At 49.5% G+C, this 23,651-nt stretch overlaps 1 protein-coding gene across 3 annotated transcripts in view; it reads right to left on the bottom strand.

The window, feature by feature from the left end:
- SIPA1L3 (signal induced proliferation associated 1 like 3) overlaps positions 1-23,651 on the bottom strand; it is a 240,147-nt gene that overhangs the window by 101,116 nt on the left and 115,380 nt on the right. The gene's annotated exons all lie outside the window — the stretch shown is intronic.

Genomic DNA, 23,651 nt, shown 5'->3' with positions numbered 1-23,651 from the left:
TTAACAACCATTACCTAATCGCCATTTCCGTTTCATCTACCCACCCACTCCTACACTTTTTTTTTTTTTTGACAGAATATTTTAGAGTATGTCCCAGGTATCAGCTCATTTCACCTATAAATACTTAAGCTTATATTATCTAGCAGTCAAGGCCTTTATTTTATTTTTTTTAATATTTAGTTTGAGAGAGAGAGAGAGAGTGAGCACACACACTTGCTTGCAAGCCAGGGAGGGGCAAAGAGAGAGGGAGAGAGAATCCCAAGCAGGCTCCACTCTGTCAGTGCAGAGCCCAATGTGGGGCTTGATCTCACCATGACATCATGACCTGAGCCAAAATCAAGAACTAGATGCTTAACCAACTGAGCCACTCCTAGTAGTTAAGCCTTTAAAAAATTAACCAAAAATACTCTCATCACACCCATCTAGATTAACAAGAATTCTTCAATATCATGTAATACCTCATATCTGCATTACATTTCCCCCAGTGTCTCAAAGGTTTCTTTTAGAGTTGGTTTGCTCAAATCAGGATTCAAACAAGATCCCTACTCTAATTTGGCAGATAATATTTCTTAAGTCTCTTCTATTCTTTACGGTCCCCCCCCCCCCATCCTCTTTATTTTGATGCTATTTACTTGTGGAAGGAATGAGGTCATGCAACCCGTGGAGTTCCCCACTTTCAGAATCTGGCTGGCTGACTTGTCCATTGTGGTGTCATTAAACACATTCCTCCACCCCCTGTGAGTACTGCAGGTAAAGGCTGGACTATTGTCTATCTGTCCTGCAATCTGCCTGACCAGCCACCCCACCAAAAAAGGAAGTAAAAATGACAGATGAGTCACCATGAGCACTGGTAGGTTTGGGACAGGGGATGGCTCTGGAACTCTATGTGATTAATAGATACCATGAACATCAGCTCCTGTCGCTTCTTGGCTGAGATCTCCCCAGTGGCTCCTTACTGAATTAGAATAAAATCTAAATTCATCTACTCGCCCACAAGCCCCTCAGGCTCTGGTCCCTGCCAGTCTCCTGATGCCTCTCCCCATCCCTGACTTAGATCCCATCACACTGGCCTTCTTTTCTGTCCTGTTGACATATCGAACCCCACCCAGGATATCTGGATATCCTTCCTTGGTTCTTAACCAGGCTGGCTCCCTTGTATGATGTCAACTCTCCAATGAAGCCTTCCTTATGAAGGGAAGCCTACCAAAGACTAACGGTGCTTTCCGAGGAAGGAGAAGGCTGTGTACGTGTGTGCGTGCGTGTGTGTAGGGGGCATTTCCTAACCCATGTCCTTAGGTATGGAGTGAGCTGGCAGAGAGAGACCCAGGGGGAAGCATGAAGCAGATTATTCATGGAGCAAAACAGGGAGGCAAGCCTGTAGCACCTGAGAAAGTGAGAACCAGAAGGGGGTGGGGGAGGAGTCGGGAGCAAGAGTTTTACCCCTCTTCCTAGCTCCCAAGAGAGCATTCCTGAAGATGTAGCAGGGAGGCACACAGGGGAGGGGGCAGAGAAGGGGGAAGGAAGTGGAAAGCCCCCAGAGTCGGGTTGGTTAGGGGAGACAGGAGCAAGGCCAGGTGAGCCTGGGTGAGCTGGAGAGCAGAGATGTCTTCTAAAGAAGCAGGTGGGCCTCAGCTCTGGGGACCAAGCTTTGCAGGAATGTGGATGCCAGATCACTGAATTTTTAATTTTTTTTAATGTTTACTTATTTTTGAGTGGGGGGGAGGGAGGGGGGGTAAGAGAAAGTGAAGGAGACACAGAATCTGAAACAGGCTCTAGGCTCCGAGCTGTCAGCACAGAGCCCAACGTGACATCGGGCTTGAACTTGGGAATGGCGAGATCATGACCTGAGCCAAAGTTGGATGCTTAGCTGACTGAGCCACCCAGGATCTTTAAATCCAGAAACTAGAAATCTTGAATTGTATGCAACTTCTCCCAGTTTGAAAACAAAAATAACAGCAGCAACAACAACGAACTACCATGTAGAGAAGATCTCTAAGAGGATGTTCAAGAAACTGCTAACATTGGTTGCCTCTGGGAAGGGGAATTAGACCTCTTTTCCCCCACTCCAAGCCCCCTCTCTGGGTTGGCCAGGGGCACTTTTTTTTTTTTTTTTAAGATTATTTATCTTGAGAGAGAGTGCCCGAAAGCAGGGGAAGGGCAGAGAGAGAGAGAGAGAGAGAGAGAGAGAGAGAGAGAGAGAATCCCAAGCAGACTCTGCACTGTCAGTGTAGAACCCAATGTGGGGCTTGAACTCCTGAACTACGAGATCATGACCTGAGCTGAAATCAAGAGCCGGATGCTTAACCTACTGACCCAGGTGCCCCTGGCCAGGGGCACTTCTTATGCTTGGCAGTGCAGTCTCACCTCTGGGTCAGCCTGGGAAAGCCTGGCCGATTAGCCCTTTGAGGCCACATTTGGGTTGGCTGGGAAAACCAGTGGCCCAGACGTGACCCCGACCTGCTTATGCAAGCACTCCTGACAGATGGGCTTTGCTGATGGCATTTTGTTTCCAGCTCAGTCAGAAACCCCCAATCTGTTTTGCTCCCTCCTGTGAAAACACACAGATGTTCCTGAGGCCCTGGTGTCTTTCCACAGATTCCCTTCCTGGAGCAGGTGTAGCCAAGTCTCCTGGAGATGCTCGGAAGGCTGAGTGATACCCACAGCCTCTCTGGGATTCAGGGACTGGTGCACAATGGTCCCTTTCCAGCTGCCTGCTGTCAGGCTCCCCCCTCCTAAAAGCATGCCCATCTTTCTGATGGGGAACCCCCCATAATGAAGTCCAGACTGCCTGGGTTCGGGTCCTGGTATGCCATGGACTGGTTACTGAAACTGTGATTCAATTTCAATCTGGAGAGAGCAGGGAGAATACCACCTATCTCATGGCCACTACTATTACTATGGTTCCTCCCTTCATGTATCTTCTCCCTCTCCCCACGCCCCCAATTACTGAAGCACAGCCAGGGGCAGGCTCAGCGGCTGAGTGTTCTCTTCTGCACCTGTCTGCACAAATTTCTTCTCTCCAGTATTCCTTGGTTCCTGCCTGTTTTCTATGCCTGCTCCTCTTGGCCTCCTGGTGGTCTGTAAGCCCCTGATAAATTCTGCTTCTGCCCAAGACTGTCAAACGTGGCTTCTGCTGCTGGCATAGGAGGACCTTGACTAATACCCACTGCTGTGTACAAGGAAGGCAGCTGGGGACGGTGGATGGGGAAAAATGGGAGACGGCAGCATGACGAGAAGCAAGTGGCAGTGGGAGAGTCAGGTGGGGATGCATTTGGCTGCAAGTAACAGCATACCATCCAATGGTGGCTCGGGCAATGAAGGTATTTCATTATCTTATGTAACAAGCAGACCAGGTATGGCAGCTCCACTCTTGGTACACTGCAATGACATTAGGCACTTTTTCCCCCTCTGTCCCATCATCCCCTGCTCCCCTCAGCGTGCTGCCGGCTTACATCTTTGGCTTTCGACCTCAGAGTGGCAAGCTGGCAGCCATAGCCCCCCTTCTCACCGAACCATGGGCAAGGGGGAAAGCAAGGGATGAGATGAGACTGTTCTTACTTCTTACCCATCTGACCCTCATCAGGAAGAAGAATGTTTGCCAGAACATCCCCCCTACCTCAACAGACTTTCTTTTATGTCTAATTGGCCAGAATGTGGTCACATGTGGCCATTCTAGGAGCAAGGAAAGCTGGGAAAGCCAAGAATCTGGGATCATTCTGATTGCCCATGGGCCAATGAGGACTTACGTCTGGGGCTGGCCACACTGGCTCCCTAAAAATGTCATGGTCTGTTAGAAGAGCAGGCACCTAATAGTGTGCCTGTGTAAATGCTCCCAGACTGTCACGTGTGAAGAAGCTGGGGAAGTCTGAGCTGAGAGGGTGCTCCCTTATCAGGCCCCCAAAACTTGGATGCTGAAACAGCAGACAAGTGGCCTCAATGTTCTGGCTCTGAAGGGCCTTGCTCTTCTGTGAAGGAGTCACGATGTCTGCAGAACCTCCCAGGGCAGAGCAGGAGGGAAAAACACAAGCTTTCCAGTGGCAGACGCTTGTGGTTTGCTTCCTCTGCTGTTTTCCAAAAACAGCCCAGATTTCCCTTGGGGAACCTGCGTTCTCTGACTCCCACCCAGTGGGCTAGAGGAGGAGATCCTTCTTGACCATGTAACCTGATCAAAACCAGTGAGACCCAGTGACATGGTTGCCAAGAGTCCTAGGGCTGAAGGCTGTGCTTTACCCTCTTACCCGGAGTTAGAGAGGATATGAGGGATGGAATCACTGCAGCTATCTTGTGACCATGAGGGAAGAAGGAAGAACCGTTTGTGAAAGGGGTTGAAAGTTAGGGGGTGGATGTGGGAGCTGTAGTCATCATTTTCGTCTGAGTCAAGCTGGACCCAAAGCTACCCCAATTGTACTTCCCACCACTGGATATTTTAGTTACATAACCAAACAACATCTATAACAGCAGCTACCATGAATGTGATCCTTCTAGAGTCCAGGTCCTTCTCTAAGCACTATACATTTGTTATCTCTCTTAATTCCACAACTCTATGAAGTAGATATTATCTCTGTCTTAACATAAGGAAGCTGAAGTGAACAGATCAAGTAATGTGCCCAAGACCAGGTGGCCACAAGGTGGCAGAGTTGGGACTGATCCAGCAGCTTCGTTCCTCAAGTCAGGCAGTCCTGAGTTCAAGCACGAGCCCTGCGGGTTGCCCAGTGGGCAAAGTCCTGGACCTCTAATTCTCCTTCTCCTCACTGGTGACACAGGGCAAAATAACTCCAGATCCAACTGCTCCTCTGAGTTCCAGACTTGGGTAGCCACTGCTTACTTGACATCACCACATATATATTTCACATGCACTGCAAACTGCAAACTGCACATTCCCAACCTGAACCCTTGATCTCTCCCCATCCACAAAGCCCGTTCCTTCTCAGAATAGTCAGGGTGGGCTAAGTTATGGCGTAGGAACAGAGAACCCCATGTACTAGGGGCTTACCCAAAAGACGTTTGTTTCTTGTTCATACTGCATGTCTACCAGGGGCGGGCCAAGGGCCTTCTCATGTCAGCTCTACTCCCAGGTGACAGAGCAGCGCTTACATGAGACCTGGCCAATTTCACGGGTAAGGGACATGGCCGAACTATGCGACAGTTCCTGCTCAGGAATGACACGTATCACTGCTCTCACATCTCACTGGCCAAATCAAGTCATACATCGAAGACTGGTGTTGACAGAGTGGTATGCCACAATATCTGTCAGAATAGGAATAGCAGAAGCTACCGGCTTCTTCCACATCTCAGGGAAAGGCACTTCCTTCCATCCAAGGACTCCAGCTGGAAACTCCATTCACATAGCCAATCCATTACCCCACATCCTGCTGACTCTCCCATGGGAGCTCTCCCATGCCAGTCTGAGTTGGGTGACTATATACCATAGCCTCCCCATTACCTCTCCTTCTGCTCCTGGTCCCATAAGTGCCCTTTGCCATGCAGCAGGCAGAGCAATCTCAGGATTCATATTCACATTTGAATCTTAGTATAAATTCAAATCTTAGAATAAAATTCAAAATCCTCACCTCAGCCCTCAAGGCTCCTTTCGTCTTCTCCTTGCTTTGGGGGTCCCAGCCACAATGTCCTTCTTTCAGTTCCACATGCCTATGGCTTATCCGCCCTGTTGCCTCAGGGCCTTTGTACATGCCATCCATGTTGCCCTTTCCCTTACCTAGATAGTTCTTTCTCAAGATTCAGGACAAATATCACTTTCTCCACATGACTTTTCCTCCTCATGAACCTTGTTCAATCCCCAACCTGAGTACTCAGAGCACTCTTTTTTTTTTTTTTTTTAATGTTTATTTTTGAGAGAGACAGAGGGTGAGCAGTGGAGGGGCAGAGAGAGACAGGGAGACACAGAATCAGAAGCAGGCTCCAGGGTCCGAGCTGTCAGCACAGAGCCTGATGCGGGGCTCAAACCCACAAACTGCGAGATCATGACCTGAGCTGAAGTCGGATGCTTAACCGACTGAGCCACCCAGGTGCCCCGTGCTCAGAGCACTCTTACAGAGCATTTCTCTTTGGGGTTACCTGCCTCAGTGTATGTACATCATTTACCATGTAATTAACTGGCTGCCATACGTAAGGTTTGTGAGGCACTGAAATGTGAGAATCTTTATTATTGCATGCCTCTCCAGCACAGGCCTGACATACAGTAGGTCATTAACAAATACCTGCTAAATAAATGAGTGGATGGATGACAACCTCAGACCAGGAGGAGCGCTAGCTCAGTGAGGGTCTGTGACCTGAGGGTAGGTGGTGCTTGCTTGGTGACCTAGCGTGTCTGCCCCTGGGAAGAAGCGTGTTCAGGAAGCTGAAAGTAATGTGTGGAGTGTGTGTACATGCGTGTGTGTGTGTGTGTGTGTGTACACTGCCCTCGCACAGGCCTTTGGATGGGGGAGCAGGTAGGTATCCAAGGTCTCCTTCCTAAGCAGACCTATGCGTCCAAGGGTGCTCCCATCTGCTCCAGGGATTACCTCTTCAAGGAAATGTGATCCAGTCACTGCAATGGGGACTTAGCGAGACCTAAGTGCTCTGGACACTTCAGGGTTGTGGCACCAAGTCTGAGGGCTACTCTCAGAGGCTCAGGGGGAATGATGACCCCACTGCATGCACCTGGCAATTCAGCAGTTTCTGGGCAGGTACAAGTCGTTCATTTGTCCAGTAAGAACTAGTCCTTACAGCTTATTCATTCATACGACCAACACCTATCACATTCTTCCAAATCATTTAGCCCAAAAAGTTCACTGAGTCAAAAGAGAAAAAGGACTAAAAACTTACTCTTTTATTGAACACTGACCAGGCATGTATAACTCATTCATTCATTTCACAAACACCAAGCACCAAAGATGCATTCATTTATTCACCAGACTTCTCAAACACCTACTATGTGCTATTGTTGTAGGTGCTGAAGAAAATACAGCCCTGAGCAGGACCACACCTCCCCCTCATGGACTTACTCCCAGGAGAGGGAAGCCAGAGAAGTAAGTAAACCAAGAGAGAAAACAAGGTAACTTCAAAGGGTGGTCAGCAGTTTAAAGGAACACAACGTTGTGACAGGGTGGGGCTGGGGGCTGCTCCCAATGGGAGGGCTCATTGTGGGGTGCCAGGTGATAGGAAGAGAGGACGCCTGCCGTGCACCAGGCATGCCGATGGATGAGGCTGACACGCACGGGCAGGAAAGCTGGGAGTGGCCAGCGTACGAGGCCCCGTGGGCTTGTCCAAGGCGGGAGTGCTCATCCCCACTGTCCATTAGAGGCACCAGGGGAGCTTTGTAAAAGTATAGGTGTTCACACTCCACCCCCGGAGAGTCTGAATCAGCTGCTCTGGGGTGGGGACCAGGCCTGAGAGAGAGCCTTTCAAAAGCTCTGCAGCTGACTCTAATATGCAGCCAGGGCTGAGGACAGGGGAAGGAAGAGAGCAAAGAAATGAGGGCCTGACACCAAGCCCTGATCTGCTGCAAATGCAGGGGGCAAGCAGGGGAGCAGGTGTCCCGCAGGCCCCAACAGTGGGGGTGGTTTGGGGAGGGGCAGGTGGTCCGCAGCGCTGGATGCTGAGGGGGTCACGTATGATGATGATTATTGGTCTGAAGGGCACTGGGGACCACTGCGGGAGGTATTTTGGGGGACTGCTCCTCTGGGAAGCCTTGTCCACACCCCTTGTCCCTCAGTGCTGTTGACCTACCCTTTTTTTTTTTTTTTTTTTTTACCTACCTTCCTTCCTACCATTCCCTAGACACAATCCTCCCCATCCTCCCTTCGGTGAGTTCCCAGGGGTCTGCACACCCCCTGGACTATCGGAATTAGCCCACTGGAGTTTGAAGCCTCTGAGTATCTTTGGTCCCCCTTGGGACTCTGAGCAGCTCTGAGTGTGCAGTGGGATAGGGTCTACTATGTGCGTTCTCGCACAGGCAGGGTAGGGGGTGATGATGTGGTGATGACGGTAGTAACAGCAAGGCTAACACACACTCGGCGTGTATTAACAGGTGTTGTGATAACTTCACAAAGCAGGGACTTCTAGCAGGACCAGTTTAGAGATGAGGCAAAGGTCCTGTGGCCGAGTCACAACGCTGGTAGGCAGGCAGGACAGCGAGGCCCCAAACCTTGTCAGTGTGGCTCCCACACCTTTGCCCCCAGCGCTCTAAAAGACGTGGCAGCCCAAATGAGCGTGTTGTGTGGATACACAAATGATGCAAGTTATCTTCAAAATCAATTCATAAGGACAAAAACTCTAGAAAGTCAGCATCAGCTCAGCAGATTTCAGGTTAAGAATCTGTTTTCTCTCTCCATGTCTTCCTCCACTTTATTGGAAACCCGAGCATACACAGGCCCACTGTGGAGCTTCCCCCAGGAAACAAAACGGATGGGATGGAACTTCCGGACATCTCATTAGGAAGCCCTGAGGCAGAGACTGCGCCATCAGCCCCAAAACAGGAGAGCAACACCGCCCCCCTCCACGGCCCGAGGTACTACTCTCAGTGTTTCTGACCCCGGATGTGTGGGTCTTCCATACCAAGCAACTCTCCAGTTCTCTGCAGACCCCAATGAGGGTCCTACAATTTAATTTAATCCCGACACTATCTAGAGTTAGCACAGACCCCACAGGCTCAGTTCTGCCAGACTGCCCCCCCCACCTCAGATGCTAATCACCAGTGGGGGGGGGGACGTCCCCAGGTTACCCACATGTCTACCTGACTTGGTTACAAATTGGGGTTCCCACAACACCCTCCTCAGGTTCTGCTGTAACAGCTCACAAAACTGAGAGAAATACTTTACTTACTATTAGTGGTTTATTATAAAAGATAGAAATGAACAGTCACATGGAGGGATATTCAAGAAGTCCAGAAGAGTCTCGAGCGCAGGAGCTTCTGTTGCCATGGAATTTGGGGTGCACCACCCTCCCAGCGTGTGAATGCGCTCATCAACCTAGAAGCTCTCTGAACTCTGTTTAGGGTTTTACGGAGGCCGCACTGCGTGGGCATGATTGATTAAATCGCTGGCCATCAGGAACTGATGCAATCTCCAGCCCCTCCCCTCTCCCCAGAGGTCAGGGGGGTGGGGCTGAAAGTCTCAAGCCTCAAATCACAGGACTGGTTTCCCTGGCAACCAGCCCCCATCCAGAAGCTATCTAGGAGTCCACAGAATCACCTCATTAGCATAAACTCAGGTATGGTTGAAAGGGTCTTATTCTAAAGAACAAAAGAGGCCCCTATCACCCAAACCACTCAGAAAATTCCAAGGGTTTTAGAAGCTCTTGGGGCCAGGAACTGGGGACAGAAGACCAACTAGGTATTTTTTATCCACGCCATAAAAACTTGCACTTTCCTATTTAAGGTCAAAGAACCCAGAGCATGCTCTCTTTAAATCTTACAGTCATTATACTCAAACTGGAGGGGGTCCCAGGAGTCCGAGTTCCTGAGAAGCCTGTTCTCTTTGATGTGTGTAAATCAAATGATTCTTCCCCTTCTTTGGGGGGAATAAGGGGATGAATTGTAATTATGTGCTTAAGTTTTAGGTGTGCACACTATTTTATTTATTTAAAAAAAATGTTTTTTAATGTTTATTTAGTTTTGGGAGAGGGAGAGACGAAGTGTGAGCATGGGAGGGGCAGAGAGAGAGGGAGACACAGAATCCGAAGCGGACTCCAGACCCCAAGCTGTCAGCACAGAGCCTGATGCGGGGCTTGAACTCACAAACAGCGAAATCATACCTGAGCTGAAGTGGGACACTTAACCGACTGAGCCACCCAGGTGCCCCAACACACTATTTTATTTTAAACTAACAATTCCATTTCTAGGAATCTGTCCCTCAGATATTCCCACCAGCGCATGCCAGAAGCCACACCGCCACACTGCCGCCGTAATATGCACGAGGTGGGAGCAGCCTAAAAGCCCAGCGGCAGAGGATGGGTTAAATGCATTTGGGTACCCCAACTCCAGGGACACAATGCAGCTGTAGTAAACAGTGAGGCGAGGTAGCGCCAGGTGTCCTGCGTGCAAGATGCCCACATGGCCGGAAGTGAATGGGTACAGCTCGTACTTAGAGGAGTGCTAGCTGTGTACCAGGCTAAGCGCTTTACACACATGAACTCATTTAATCCTCATGAAACCCTTTGAGGGAGAGGCTGTCACCATCCTCATTAAAAAAATTTTTTTTAATGTTTACTTATTTTTGAGGGGGGGGGGAGAGTGCAAGTGGGGGAGGGGCAGAGTAAGAGGGAGACACAGAATGTGAAGCAGGCTCCAGGTTCTGAGCTGTCAGCACAGAGCCCAAAGCATGGCTTGAACCCACAAACCACAAGATCATGACCCGAGCTGAAGTCGGACGCTTAACAGACTGAGCCACCCAAGTGCCCCACAGCATCCTCATTCTAAAGCCAATGCAACTGGGGTGCCTGGGTGGCTCAGTCAGTTAAGCATCCTTCGGCTCAGGTCATGATCTCACGGTTCCTGGGTTCCAGCCCCGCGTCAGGCTCTGTGGTGACAGCTCAGAGCCTGGAGCCTGCTTTGGATTCTGTGTCTCCCTCTCTCTCTGCCCCTCCCCTGCTTGCACCTATCTCTCTCTGTCTTTCAAAAATAAATAAATGTTAAAAAAAATTTTTTTTTTTTTTAAAAAGCCAATGCAACTGAGTCCAGAGAGATTGAGTAACCTGCCCAAGTTACTCAGCAGGAAAGCAGTGTCACTGCGATTTGAACCCAGGCAATCTAGCTTCAGAGTTTCTTCTCTATGGTGCACTTGGTGGAGGGAAAGAGGCAAATTGCAGAATAAAACCAAACAAAATAATGGAGCTTAAATAAAAGATTTCATTAGAGAGAGAGAACATAAATGTCTATAAAGGAAAGGGCCTAGGAGGGCACCCACCAAACTGTTAACAGTGCTTACCTCTAAGGAGTAAAACCTGAATGGAGATAAAAGGACAACTTTTAAAAAAAATTCTGCATGTCTGTGCTTGAATTCGTACAAGCCCGTAAGTTCAAGGCCCTCTTCAGGCTCCCCTATGAGGCCCTGCCCCGAATCCACATTCCGGAGAGAGGAGCCCTGTGAATAGGTTTGCATGCTTTCTTCCAGACCCTTCTCTCTGTGTCTACATGGAAATGCTCACAACTGCACAGGGTAGGGGCGTCTCAGGCTTTAAGTTTTCACTTTTGGAAGTGAGCATGTGAGGAGAATCATGGGCAGGGGGAAGCCACGCCCTGAAAAGCCCAGACTGTACAGGACGCAGAGTCAGAACGGATGAGGATGCACCACCTCCACAGGTGAGCCTTGCATCGGCCCCACGCCGACCTTGCCCCTAGGGCTCGTGGAGTCTGAAAACTCCCAGTGGAGATTCCTCCTTGGCCTGGCAAGCTGCTTGTACCCGGACCCACCGAGGGAAGGAAGGGGCACCCCATCTTGTATCCACATGCCCCTCGGTGAAACAGAGGCTGTACTTAAATCCTTAAACTACAATGTCACCTTCTTTTAGTTTGCTAACTAGTTTGGCTGAAGTGATGTAGGTTGAATGCTTGTATAATTACATGCTTACATAGAGAGATGAATTAAAAAAAAATAAACAGCCTTCATAGTTGCTTTTCTTACTTATTATCAGATCCTGGAGATTTCCTGATATGGCGGCTGTAGCTCAGTGTTTGGAAGCAAAGAATACTCACGTTCAATTCCCAGCTCTGCCACTTAATTACCTAGGCCTTGGGCATGTCACTTAGCCTCCTACATCTCAGTTTTCCCATTTGTAAAATGGAGATAATAATAGGACTTAACTCTTAGGGATGTTATGAGTTAATGAACGTGGAGACTTAGAATATCCCTGACACACAGGGACATACAAGTATTAGCTATTAAAATTTTACTTATATAACAATAAAAAGAAAATCTCAGGCAAACAAATAGAACCAAATGTGGCCTTGGCAGGAGCCCTGGTTGCTCTGGGCTCAGGAGCCGGCTGGCCCAGGGTGGCCTGTCTTGAGCAAGAAGCTGGGCAAGCCCCTCCTTCCTGGGAGGCCCACAGCCAGGCCCATGGGAGGCGCCCCTTCTGAGTCCCTGTGGGGTCGGGTGGGTTAGGCGAGGGTGTTGCCACCTCCCCCAAAGTGCATGGGGATTAAGCATCTTGTTCCCATTCTGGGCATCGTCCTAGTCACTTCAAATGAGACTTTGAAATGCAAAGTTAAAAAAGGATGCCCCCTGGAGCATGGGCACGTGCCAGGCCCACCCAGGAGCAGCAGGCCAGGCATGTGCACTGGGACGATGAGACAGAGCTGCACTGGCTGGAGGATGAGTGAGGGGTCTGGGGTCGGGGAAGCCCCTTCGGGGGAGACTTAAGCAGGGGGACAATCATTGCTCTGAGCGGCCGGGTGTGCCTACCGGGATCTCACTGGCTCTAGCCAGGCCCATTTTTAAGCCGCATGCACTGGTGTACCTGTGACATTTATTTTGATTCTGAAACTTTCTGGTAAACAGCTGCTGCCTGGAGCCCCAAGAGTCCCCACTATCACTGTGTGGGGTGATGCTTTGGGGTCCGCTCCCACGGCTGTTGCTGGTTGGGGTGGTGGTTAAGTGTTTAGTATGTCCCCCAACGGGCTCACTCCTGTGACCAGGCCGAGCCTCCTTTAGAAGAGTGTCTTGTCAGCACGGAGCCTGACTTGTGAACTAATCCCAGCTAATTGCCACCGAAGCCTGCTAAGATCACATCTGTTGGGCTTGGAGATTAAATCAATATTTGACAATCTTGATTAAATACAGCCAGGGAATCCTTGTCAGAGAACATCTGTTAAAGCCCTGTTCTTTCCATCCTGCTCTTAGGGGGCTGACCGGGGGCATCTCAGGCTCTGCTTCTCCTCACCTGAGGAGATTTGGTGGGGGTGTGGGGGGGTGGACAGAAACAGAAAGGCTCCCTGTGGTGGAAGGGGAGGGGAGGGGAGGGGAGGGGAGGGGAGGGGAGGGGAGTGAACCTTGCTAGCCAGGGGGGCACCATCTGCCAGCAATAATCACCTTACCTGCCCCCGACCCTGGGGGCTGCTGAGGGCCAGTCCCCAGCCAGCGTGGAGTGCTTGCCTCAGAACACTGAACTCGTCTCCTAATGTCCCACTGAGGTAGTGGTCTCGTCACCTCCGTTTCAAAATCAGGAAGCTGAGCTTTGAGAGGAGACAGCGCTTGGCCAAGGTCACAAAGAGAATGAGAGGAGGAACGGGGGTCTGGACCCCCTGGTTCTGCTGACTCCAGGGTCTGCCCTGTGACCTCTCACAGGACCACTCCGCATGAGAGACCAGTCATCAAAAGAAAGAGCAAAAATGGGCACTTGTGCCACCCGGACCCAGACTGGAGGCCTGCTCCAATGTCAGGTTCCCGAAGCTACGGGTTACAATGGCGGCCCCCCTCAGCCCACAGAGCATCCCAGGGGGAGGGCCCTACTGTTTTCCCCAATTTGCAGAAGGGAACAGTGAGACTCAGAGGGGCAAGTTACCTGTTCCAGATCACCCAGTGAGGTTAAAGGCAGAGGTGGGGCTGGAACCAGGTGGGTGACTCTATGGCCACCATAACCACAGTCATCTCTAAAAATCAGGGATAGAGTTGTGAGCAGGATGGGCCTCAATAAATGCCTGCTCTCCATCCCTGAGTGATTTTCAGACAGAAATCAGGCTCATGCTGGGATCCTGGGAGCAAATCTTGGTCCCAATACTCCACCTTGCTGCACTGCTGGAGGAGCCCGAGATGACCCCCCCTAAGGTACACTCCCCACGGTAATGGCACATAGTAAGCATGCACACACCCTTACTCAGGATTTTGTAAACAACAATAACAACAACTCAACACTTGCATTCACAGCACCCTCGTGGGGGGAGGGGTGGGGAGTAGTGGTCAGACACCCAAATGTCCACAGCCACTGTTCACTGCTCTTTCTCCAGATCCAAATCAGTGCTTGATCAGGGGAGTCCTCCACAAGTATTTTCTGAGTCTATTAAAAAGAAAGGAAAAACCAAAACCAACCAGTCAGCCACCTGGCCAGATAACCAACTAGCCAGCCAACCAGATAAGTGACGAACCAACCAGTCATCCAATTAACCGACCAACCAGCAAGCCGATAGCCAGTTAACTAGCCAACTGGTCTCGTGTTTCTGTGTCCCTGTCTCTATCTACATCTCTACCCCATCTCTCTGCATTGCTGTCCCATGTTTCTGTGTCCCTGTTCACATCTGTCCATGTCCCTATGTGTGTGTGTGTGTCTGTTTCTCACGCGTGCGCATACACAGATGGCCACAGCTCCACATATTTCTGGCCCAGGAGTCACAATCCCATGTTAACTCACCACTGATGATGTGTCCCCAGTCAAGCAGCCTCTGCCTGGTCCCTCTTTTTTTTTTTTTTTTTTTTAATGTTTATTTATGAGAGAGAGAGAGAGAGAGACCTAGTGTGAACACGGGAGGGGCAGAGAGAGAGATAGACACACAATCCGAAGCAGCTCCAGGCTCTGAGCTGTCAGCACAGAGCCCAACGTGGGGCTTGAACCCACAAGCTGTGAGATCATGACCTGAGCTGAAGTCGAGTGCTCAACCGACTGAGCCACCCAAGCACCCCTGCCTGGTCCCTCTTAACTCCCTCCCATATTCCAAGTTCCCAGCAATTACCAGAATGGATAGAAACTAAGGAATTGGCTAAGATTATTAAAAAAAAAAAAGAAAAAAAAAGTCAGGAGGCAGATCCCAAACTGTCTGCTAAGTAAAAGAACCATTGCCAGGGTGCCTGGGTGGCTCAGTTGGTTGAGTGTCCAACTTCGGCTCAGGTCATGATCTCACGATTTGTGGGTTTGAGCCCCGCATCGGGCTCTGTGCTGATGGCTCATAGCCTGGAGTCTGCTTCAGATTCTGTGTCTCCTTCTCTCTCTGCCCCATCTCCAACCACACTCCTTCTCTCTCTCTCTCTCAAAAATGAATAAACATTAAAAAAAAAAAACAAAACCACTGTCATGTGTGGCATTGTTAGAGCCCCTAATTTCTCATATTCCAGGAAGGATTTACGCCTGCCCTGTCCAGTCTCACCCCTACCCTGACATGGAATCTTACAAGGAAACTGGCTGCTATAATCAGAGAATAAACCCAGAAGTCCCAAGAAGAATGTATTCAGAAGAAGTTCAGAAGAATGGCACACTCCCTCTTACAATTAAAAAAATTAGTATTAAAAAATTCTCTATGCTACATATTTTATACCTATATATCCACCGAGGATGATGCAGAGCAAAGATCTGGAAGGCCAACCTCTACCTGTAAGTGGTTACCCCAGGGAGAGGAGTGACAGTGTGTGTGTGTGTGTGTGTGATCCTATCATTGACTCCGAAGCTCCAAAACTTCCCAAAGTCACGTGCCTCACCTGTACACCTGCAGACCACCTGTACTATTATTTACTTAAGTTAGTCCTTTCAACCAACTCACTTACTAAAACCTTAATAAGACCAGTGTGGGATTCGTTATATTTTTTCTAATACTCATCAAACAAAATGCACAAATATGAGCATCTGTAAAGCCTGCGTATCAATGGAAGTGAACTCTGGTACCAGAAATGTGCTGACATCAAAGCCAGAATGCAGCTTTGAGACATGACTCTGAGCAAAAGAGGCAGACACAGAACAATGTGCATAATTTACGATTCTGTTTGTATAAAGTTGAAAAACAGGCAAAATGAAACCATGTTACTTATACTCTCATCTGCGAACAAACCTTCAAAAGGCAAGAAATGGTGACATGGAAGTCTGGGAGAGGAGTGGCTTCTGGGGGTGAGAGGGGTTGTTCGATGGAGGGGTACACAGAGGCTTCTGGGCTGCTGGCAAACTTCTCTTTCTTTTTTCTTTTTTTTTTTTTTTTACATTTATTGACTCTAGAGAGAAAGAGAGAGCACAAGTGGCAGAGGGGCAGAGAGAGAGGGAGACACAGAATCTGAAGCAGGCTCCAGACTCTGAGCTGTCAGTCCAGAGCCTGACGTGGGGCTCAAACTCACAAATCATGACATCATGACTTGAGCCCAAGTCAGACGCTTAACCGACTGAGCCACCCAGGCGCTCCTAAAATTCTTTCTTGACCAGGGCGTTACATGAGTGCTTGCTTTAGAAGTGTTTCCTAAACTGTGTATTTACAATTTACAAACTCCTCAGTGCAAATGTTAGGTGTCACGGTAACAAAGCTTTAAAGCCTTTTGCACTGTGTGAATTCTTTTTAAACAATGAGATTGTACTATTACATGTGTAATCTTAAAAAACAGGTAAGACCCTCTTTGAAGACCTGTGTGTGTTTGTACACACGCCCCGCCCCCACCCCCAACACACCCCAGTCATTCTCTGCTCCCCTGGCTCAAAATTCACTTTCTCTCCTTTAAAAAAGGTTTCCGCTTCCCAGAACCGGCAGAGCCACTTCACCTGTCCAAGTACAAACATCCTGGGCATGCTGGGGGAGAGTGCACTTCCTCCTAGCCCTCAGGGAGGCAGGGAAGGGGGGCTACACGCACAGCAGGGGTTTGGGGACAATTCACCACACAACAGCTGGGGACAGAGGGGCAAGGGCCTGCCCCCACCCTGCAGGAGGCCTTGGGGGAGGGTGGTGGCACGGGGGCTGTGGGGCCAAGCTGCCCTTAGGAGCACGCATCCTAGCCCTGCCCCTGTAAGCGATCCCACAGTGAGCTCCAGAAAGGCTCTAGTCTTGACCCTTGACTAGGTGCAAAGCCTCTTGTCAACCCGAGGACCAGCTGGCAGATGGCAAAGGCCTGCAGCTCTGTTTGCATAACACAGTAATCAAACATCCTGTCCAGGGCCCGCATGCGGGATGGGTGCCCATGCTAACACCGAGGCAGAAGATCTGGAAGGGGGCACCGGGCCCTCAGAAGGAGCCCAAAGTGATGGCTCCACAGGAGCCCAGGAAACTATGAAATCGGCCACTCATTGCTAGGACAACTTTCCTTCTCTTCTTTCTTTCTTTCTTTCTTTTTTAATGTTCACAGTTGAGGGAACCTTTCTAGAGGCAATCTGGCAATAGCTTTTAAAAATGTTCCTACCCTCTGAACCTGTAATGCTACTTCTGGGAACTGATCCTAAAGAAACAATGGAAATAAAGAAAAAATATTATGGCACTGGTTATAAATTAAAAAAAAAAAAAATAGAACCAACCTCAACGTCCAACAACAGAATGGTTAAATAAACTCTGACGTTAAACATTTATACACATGTACGGAGGCAGTCATAGAAGAAAGCCTGAAAAAAATAACTCTAAAATGGGGGTGCCTGGGTGGCTCAGTGAGTTAAGCGTCCAACTTCGGCTCAGGCCATGATCTCACGGTTTGTGAGTTCGAGCCCCACGTCGGGCTCTGTGCTGACAGCTCACAGCCTGGAGCCTGCTTTGGATTCTGTGTCTCTGTCTGTCTCTGCCCCTCCCCTGCTTGCACTCTGTCTCTCTCTCAAAAACAAATAAACATTGAAAGAAAGAAAGAAAGAAAGAAAGAAAGAAAGAAAGAAAGAAAGAAAGAAAGAAAGAGAGAAAGAGAGAAAGAAAGAGAAAGAAAAAAGAAAATCTGACAACTTTCCAAACAAGAGCCAGCTCCAGCCCTCCTACGGGTGGGATGTGCCTCAAACTCCTTCCCATCCAGGTTTTCATGGGCTCATGGATGCTGCTCAGGAAGCCTATGGCAAGGAATCCCACTCCCAATGGGCAGATGAAGAAACTGAGCACAAAGCAATGTCATTTCTGGACAACAAGAGCAAGGACTCAGGCCCTCAGTGTGAGAATACTGTTACCCTCACCAGAGGGCCGCTCCAGATGCTCAATGTCTCATACTTGTGGCTGCACGGACTCCAGTGTTGTTCAAATCCCATTCTAGCCCGTGAGAGGTTAAAGGGAAGTAGGCTGGGGGTGGGTGAAGGATCTTCCGGTAAAGCTACTGCTTTCCAGCAGAAAGGAGTAGCCTCAGCCAGCACAGCCCTTCCACCCTTCTCCTTCCTGGAATGTGGATGCCATATGTGGAGGTGAGGTAGCCATCTTGTGATCATGAGGCTGAAAGCCACATGCAGAGGATGGCAGGGCAAGGAGTCAGAGGAGCCCACTCTCCCAGCCAGAGGCCCTGCCCCAGTCTACCCATCCTCCCTTGTCTTCCTTTGTACAAGAGAAAACGGTTCCCTTATTTAAGCCACCGCTTGTTGGTTTCCTGTTACTTGTATCAGACTTCGATCTTGACTGATAGAGGTCCTACCCAGATCCTCATTTTACAGACAAAGAAACTGAAGCTCTGTGAGGGGAGGTCAGTAGCCCAAGGTCACATGGAGCCAGGAAGAGATAAGGCTGGGATGTGAGCCTGTATCCCTAACCACTTCACAGCATGGCTTTCGAGAAAGCTTGGCTTCAATTCACTTCTCCATCTAATAGTTTGCTGGTCTGTCCCCCACACCAAAAGCATGAGCTCCACAAAACTTAGACTTTTCGCTGCTCACTCCCCTGCTGGTGGCAGGCGCTTAACACATCCCTGCTAAAGGAGCAATGAATGACTAAATGCATGGGAAGGTCCAGTGACTCTTCTGGAAAAGAGAAATGCCACCATTAACTTCACAGGAGGCTGGGAGGGCTCAGTGAGGAATAAATATGAAGCACAGGGCATGGTGTCTAATTCAGTGATCAATTATTGATTCCATTATTTCCATCACGGAGGCTGTGGATCTCCTCTTCCAAAGACCTTTCCTCATGACCAAAAGGTTTTGCCAACTCTAGATGATCTTTTTTTTTTTTTTTTTTTTTTTTAAATTTGGATTCAAAGATGATTTCTCCATGCAACTCATAGCCAAACACCCCCAGGACTCCCAACTAATTCCCAACCACATGTCCCTGGAGCGGCATCCCAGCCTCCCTGCCTTGGCCTTGGGTTCCACATGCAGTAACTGCCCTGCTCTTTGCACATCAATCCTGCCTCTTCCTTAGACCAACTTCCCAAGCCGCCTCTTGAGTGATGCCTTCCCTGACCGCTCCCCCCCACCCGCCCATCTGGCACTGCCCCCCTGGGAAGCTCTTTGTGCCCTCCCTGTCTGGCCTATTTTCTTCCCGATGTGGTGTCTGGAAAGGCCATCCACCTGGCATTCCTGTTGGGTGCTGCATGTATACGCATCTGACGAGACCAGCTCCTGTGGGCAGGCCCCACCCCTCCTCCCCTGCCTCCCAGCGAGTGCTGGCACCTACAAGGGCTGTTCAATGACATCTGGTGAACGGGAGAAAGAATGATCACACTGCCTAACGTTTCTATGGGTCTACAATGTGCCTGGCGCTGTTCTGTGCACTTTATGCACATTAACCCATTTTAGTGTTTATATTTGAGAGACAGAGAGGCAGAGAGCGAGGAGGGGAGGGGCAGAAAGAGAGGGAGACACAGAATCAAGAGCAGGCTCTAGGCTCTGGGCTGACAGCACAGAGCCCCATGTGGGGCTTGAACCCACAAACTGTGAGATCATGACCTGAGCCGAACCTGGACACTTAACCGACTGAGCCACCCAGGTGCCCTGCAGATTAACCCATTTGATCCGCACAACATTCCTTTGCCAGAGGTACTATTATCATTGCCATTTTATTTTATTTATTTATTTATTTATTTATTTATTTATTTATTTATTTATTTTTAATTTTTTTTAACGTTTATTTTTGAGACAGAGAGAGAGCATGAACAGGGGAGGGGCAGAAAGAGAGGGAGACACAGAATCTGAAACAGGCTCCAGGCTCTGAGCTGTCAGCACAGAGCCCGATGCGGGGCTCGAACTCACGGACCGTGAGATCGTGACCTGAGCCGAAGTCGGATGCTTAACCGACCAAGCCACCCAGGCGCCCCATCATTGCCATTTTATACATGAGGAAACTGAAGCTCCAGGTCATGCTGCTGGTAAGTGGCAAAGCTGGGCTCCAAGAATCCTGCTGACTGACTCCAGAGTCAATGCTCTTAACCTCTTTGCTCTCCTGCCTTGTATGAATAACTGCACAAATGTCCCTGGCACGAAGAAAAACACCTGGGGTCAGGCCTGAGCGGAATGTAAAGCTCACCTCCTAAGCCAGAGCAAACACTCACTGGCCTCCCCTTAACATTCCAATCCTATTCTCCTTTGCTTACCTGCCAATATTGATGCTGAAAAAGCCAGACACTCACTTTTCTAGCTTGGAGCTGAGAAGTCTGCTGGGCTGGGGGGGGGGGGGGTGTTGGGCAGAAACATGGTCCTGACTGGCTCCCTGCCTCATGGCTATGACAGGATGTGACACCTGGAGCCACAGCAACCATCTTGCAAACATGAGGAAAGGCTAAGAGGATTTCAGAAGCACATACCTGGGCTTCTGACATGTGAAGCTATTGAAGCACCCCAGAACTGCTGAGTATCTGTTACTTCTATCCCAGGCTGAGATACAAAATATTTAGAAACTAGTAAGGCAAAGGCAAGAGGCAATCAGAATGGATGGCAGCTGGTGGACATTGGTCCTGCCTGAATCTGAATTCAATGACAGTTTTGTTCGCTGTTGTCCCTCAGCACTAGCACAGTACTGGGCGCAGTTGGCACAGAGTCGGCACACAGTCAGTGTTTGGTGAATGATCCAGAATGTGACGCACCAGGACCTGAGTACAGCTACGTACCTCCCAGCTCTGAACGACGGGCGTTTCACCTCCCTCAGCTCAGTTTCCTCATCTGTGAGTATTTACCTCATAGGGCATGGGAGGAAACTTCGATATCCCTATGTGGACAGGACCTGGTGGGATGCCAGGGAGGTGTGCTGGCTGCTATCACCATCAGCTTCTTTTTATCCTTGCCGTTTCCTTGCCCGTCACATGGCTACCATGATCAGTCTCCCCTTTAAGGAGACGAAATCTGAGAAAGTACAGTAGAAAGCACTCTGCAAGCAAATGTTAATTCTTATCTTTGACTAGGTGCAGCGTAGCAGTTAAGAGCACAGATTCGGAAGGCAGACTGCCTGAGTTTGAGTCCCAGCTCTGCCACATGACCTCGGCAAGTCACTTAACCTCTTTGTGCCTCAGTTACCCCACTTATAAAATGAAACTAACAGACATACCTCCCTTACGGGGCTGAAGTGAACATTAAAGGAGTCGACAGGTAAAGTTCTAGAGCAGCGCCCAGCGCAGGTGATCACCGGGAACACTGGCTTGTGCAACCTCGGGCAAGTTACTTAACTCTCTGCCTTTCTCTCCTCACAGGATTGCTGTGAGAATCCAAGAAGTGAATCTATGTGAAGCGTGAAGTACTTGAAACAGGCCTGCTTTACGAGCAGGGCCCAGTTAACGTTAGCAATCCTCGTCATCTCTGACTGGGGGCTCTCTTGGATGACTGACCGCCTACACTTTTATTTTACCCCCACACTGCTGTTTAACTCCCAGGTCTACAGAGCTGGCACCCTGCCCCTCCCCCGGCTTCCCCCACCCTCCCAAAGCCAGCAGCTCCAGGAGAATGCGCAGTATACCTCTCACCCCACGTGCCTAGCCCCTGGCTGGTGCACAACTGCCCGCTAAATGCCAGCTGGCATTGCTCAGTGCGGGGACGTTCCTCTGGCCTCTCTCCTGGCCCGAGACATTGGCGCCTCACGCCGGGCTCCCTGCATCCCACCACCCAGGACTCTGCAGGCAAGCAGAGCCACCCTGCCTACAGGCACAGGGTCCTCAGGAGGGTTTTCATTAGGTCACGGCACAACCCAGGCCTCTGACAGAACAAAAGGGAGTGTCTTGTGAGCACAGGGCGGGGGAAGTTTGGAAAGGATTCCTCCAGCAAAGGAAGAAAATGTAACCATGGGCAAATGGCCTTGAGCCTCTCAAGGGAGGCCTGTCCCAGGCAGCAGGGACTAGCACCAGGCAGGCAATGCCCAAAGAGCTGCCTCAAGGGACCCCAGTGTCCAGGATGGTGCAGATCACTAAGCAACATACCCCTGACCAGGTCATTTAGACACTCTGGTTTTTGCAACCATTAAATGGGTATCAACTTCTCTGATTGATCCATTGCCGGTCCCGCTCTGAATCACAGGGAACTACATTTCCCAGGATTCCTGGTTAAGTTCAGCCAATGGGCGTGCTTCTCCCTCTCAACCTCCACCTTGGACAGAGTCTCAGACACTTCCACTGCCCTGGGTTCCAGTAATGCCACCTCCCCCTTGTGTCCCTCCAGCTCTGGCTCTAGTCTCAGGACTACCTCCCCGTCCCTGTTTTGTTCCTCTATTCCTCCATCACTCATTAACACAAGTTCTCTGTGTTGAATTCCTTCTGCCTGAAATACTTAGAGTAATCCCTAGAAATACCTTGATTCTGTTTTCTTGACAGATACACCTGTCTTGCTTGCATTTTAGGGGCATCTGAGACTGAGGGGGAGAAGACGCAGCTGGAAAGTGAAAAGCCCCACACAAACGAAGGATTATTTTATGGAAATCTCCTCCTCTCTTCCAGAAGGCACAGGAACATTGTGAGCATGGAGTTTAAACCCCTCCCAAACGAAATGATCCGATGTTTGGGAACTGCTTCAAAATAATCCAAAGGCAAGGGGTTGGAGGAAGCATGCTTGGCGGGGTGCCAGTAACTACAGGCTCTAGTGACAGGTCTGCACCTGTGGGCTCTGCGTGCTCTTCTTTCTACCTCTGTAAATGTTTGAAATTTTTCATTATTAAGACAAAACCAACAGGCAAGAAAAAACAGGTCCCTATTCTGTTGGCGGGGGTACTAACTGGCAGAAACTCCTTTGAAGGCAATTTGTCAGTTAATTAAATTGAAACCACGTACATCTGTGGACCCAGTGATTCCAACACCAAGTGCAAATGGGAATATACCACTTAGCGGGTACCAGGACTTTGTACACGTTATATATCATATGTTCATAAAGCCTAATGAGGTAGACACAGTGTACTGTCTCCATTTTATGGATGAAGAAACCAAGGCACAGAATGTCAAGGTCAGATGTTGAAGCCCTAACCCCAGTACCCCGGAATGTGACTGTATTTGGAGATGAGGCCTTTATAGGGGTAAATTAAAAGGAGACCATTAGGGTGTGTCCTAATCCAATCTGACTGATGTCCTTGTAAGATGCGATCAGGACACAGACAAGACATGTGGGGCCCACGTGTGCACAGAGGAACAAGAGCAATAGGGCAGATGCCTTCAAGCCAAGGAGAGAGGCTTCAGAGGAAACCAACCTTGATGGCACCGTGGTCTTAGACTGGAGATCTCAGAACTGGAAAGCCTAAGTTTCTGTTGTTTCAACCACCCAGTCTGCGACACTGTGTTATGACAGCAACAGCAAAGGGTAGGTCACAGAGCCAGTCAGTGCTGGAACCAAGATGTAGGCTCAGGGCATCTGGGTCCAGGGTTCACACCCTTAACAACACGGCTGACACAGCAAACTGTTCACAATCATTATTTTATCTCCCAGAAGTAAGACTGGAGGGGGGTGCCAGGAAAGAAGGAGCAACATTTTCAATGTTGACCTCATATACCTCTATAATGTTGAAATTTTTTAAAATTCAAATACCATGTTTTTAAACATTAAAAATACAATCACATACCTGGAAATGAATAGATACCAGCTGCCCAAATGTGGGACAGAGGAGTATATCCAGGCCTGATTTGTCTTTG

The sequence above is a fragment of the Lynx canadensis genome, chromosome E2, assembly GCF_007474595.2.
Source record: "Lynx canadensis isolate LIC74 chromosome E2, mLynCan4.pri.v2, whole genome shotgun sequence".
NCBI classification, from domain to species: domain Eukaryota; kingdom Metazoa; phylum Chordata; class Mammalia; order Carnivora; family Felidae; genus Lynx; species Lynx canadensis.
This window is presented reverse-complemented; position numbering and strand designations above follow the sequence as displayed.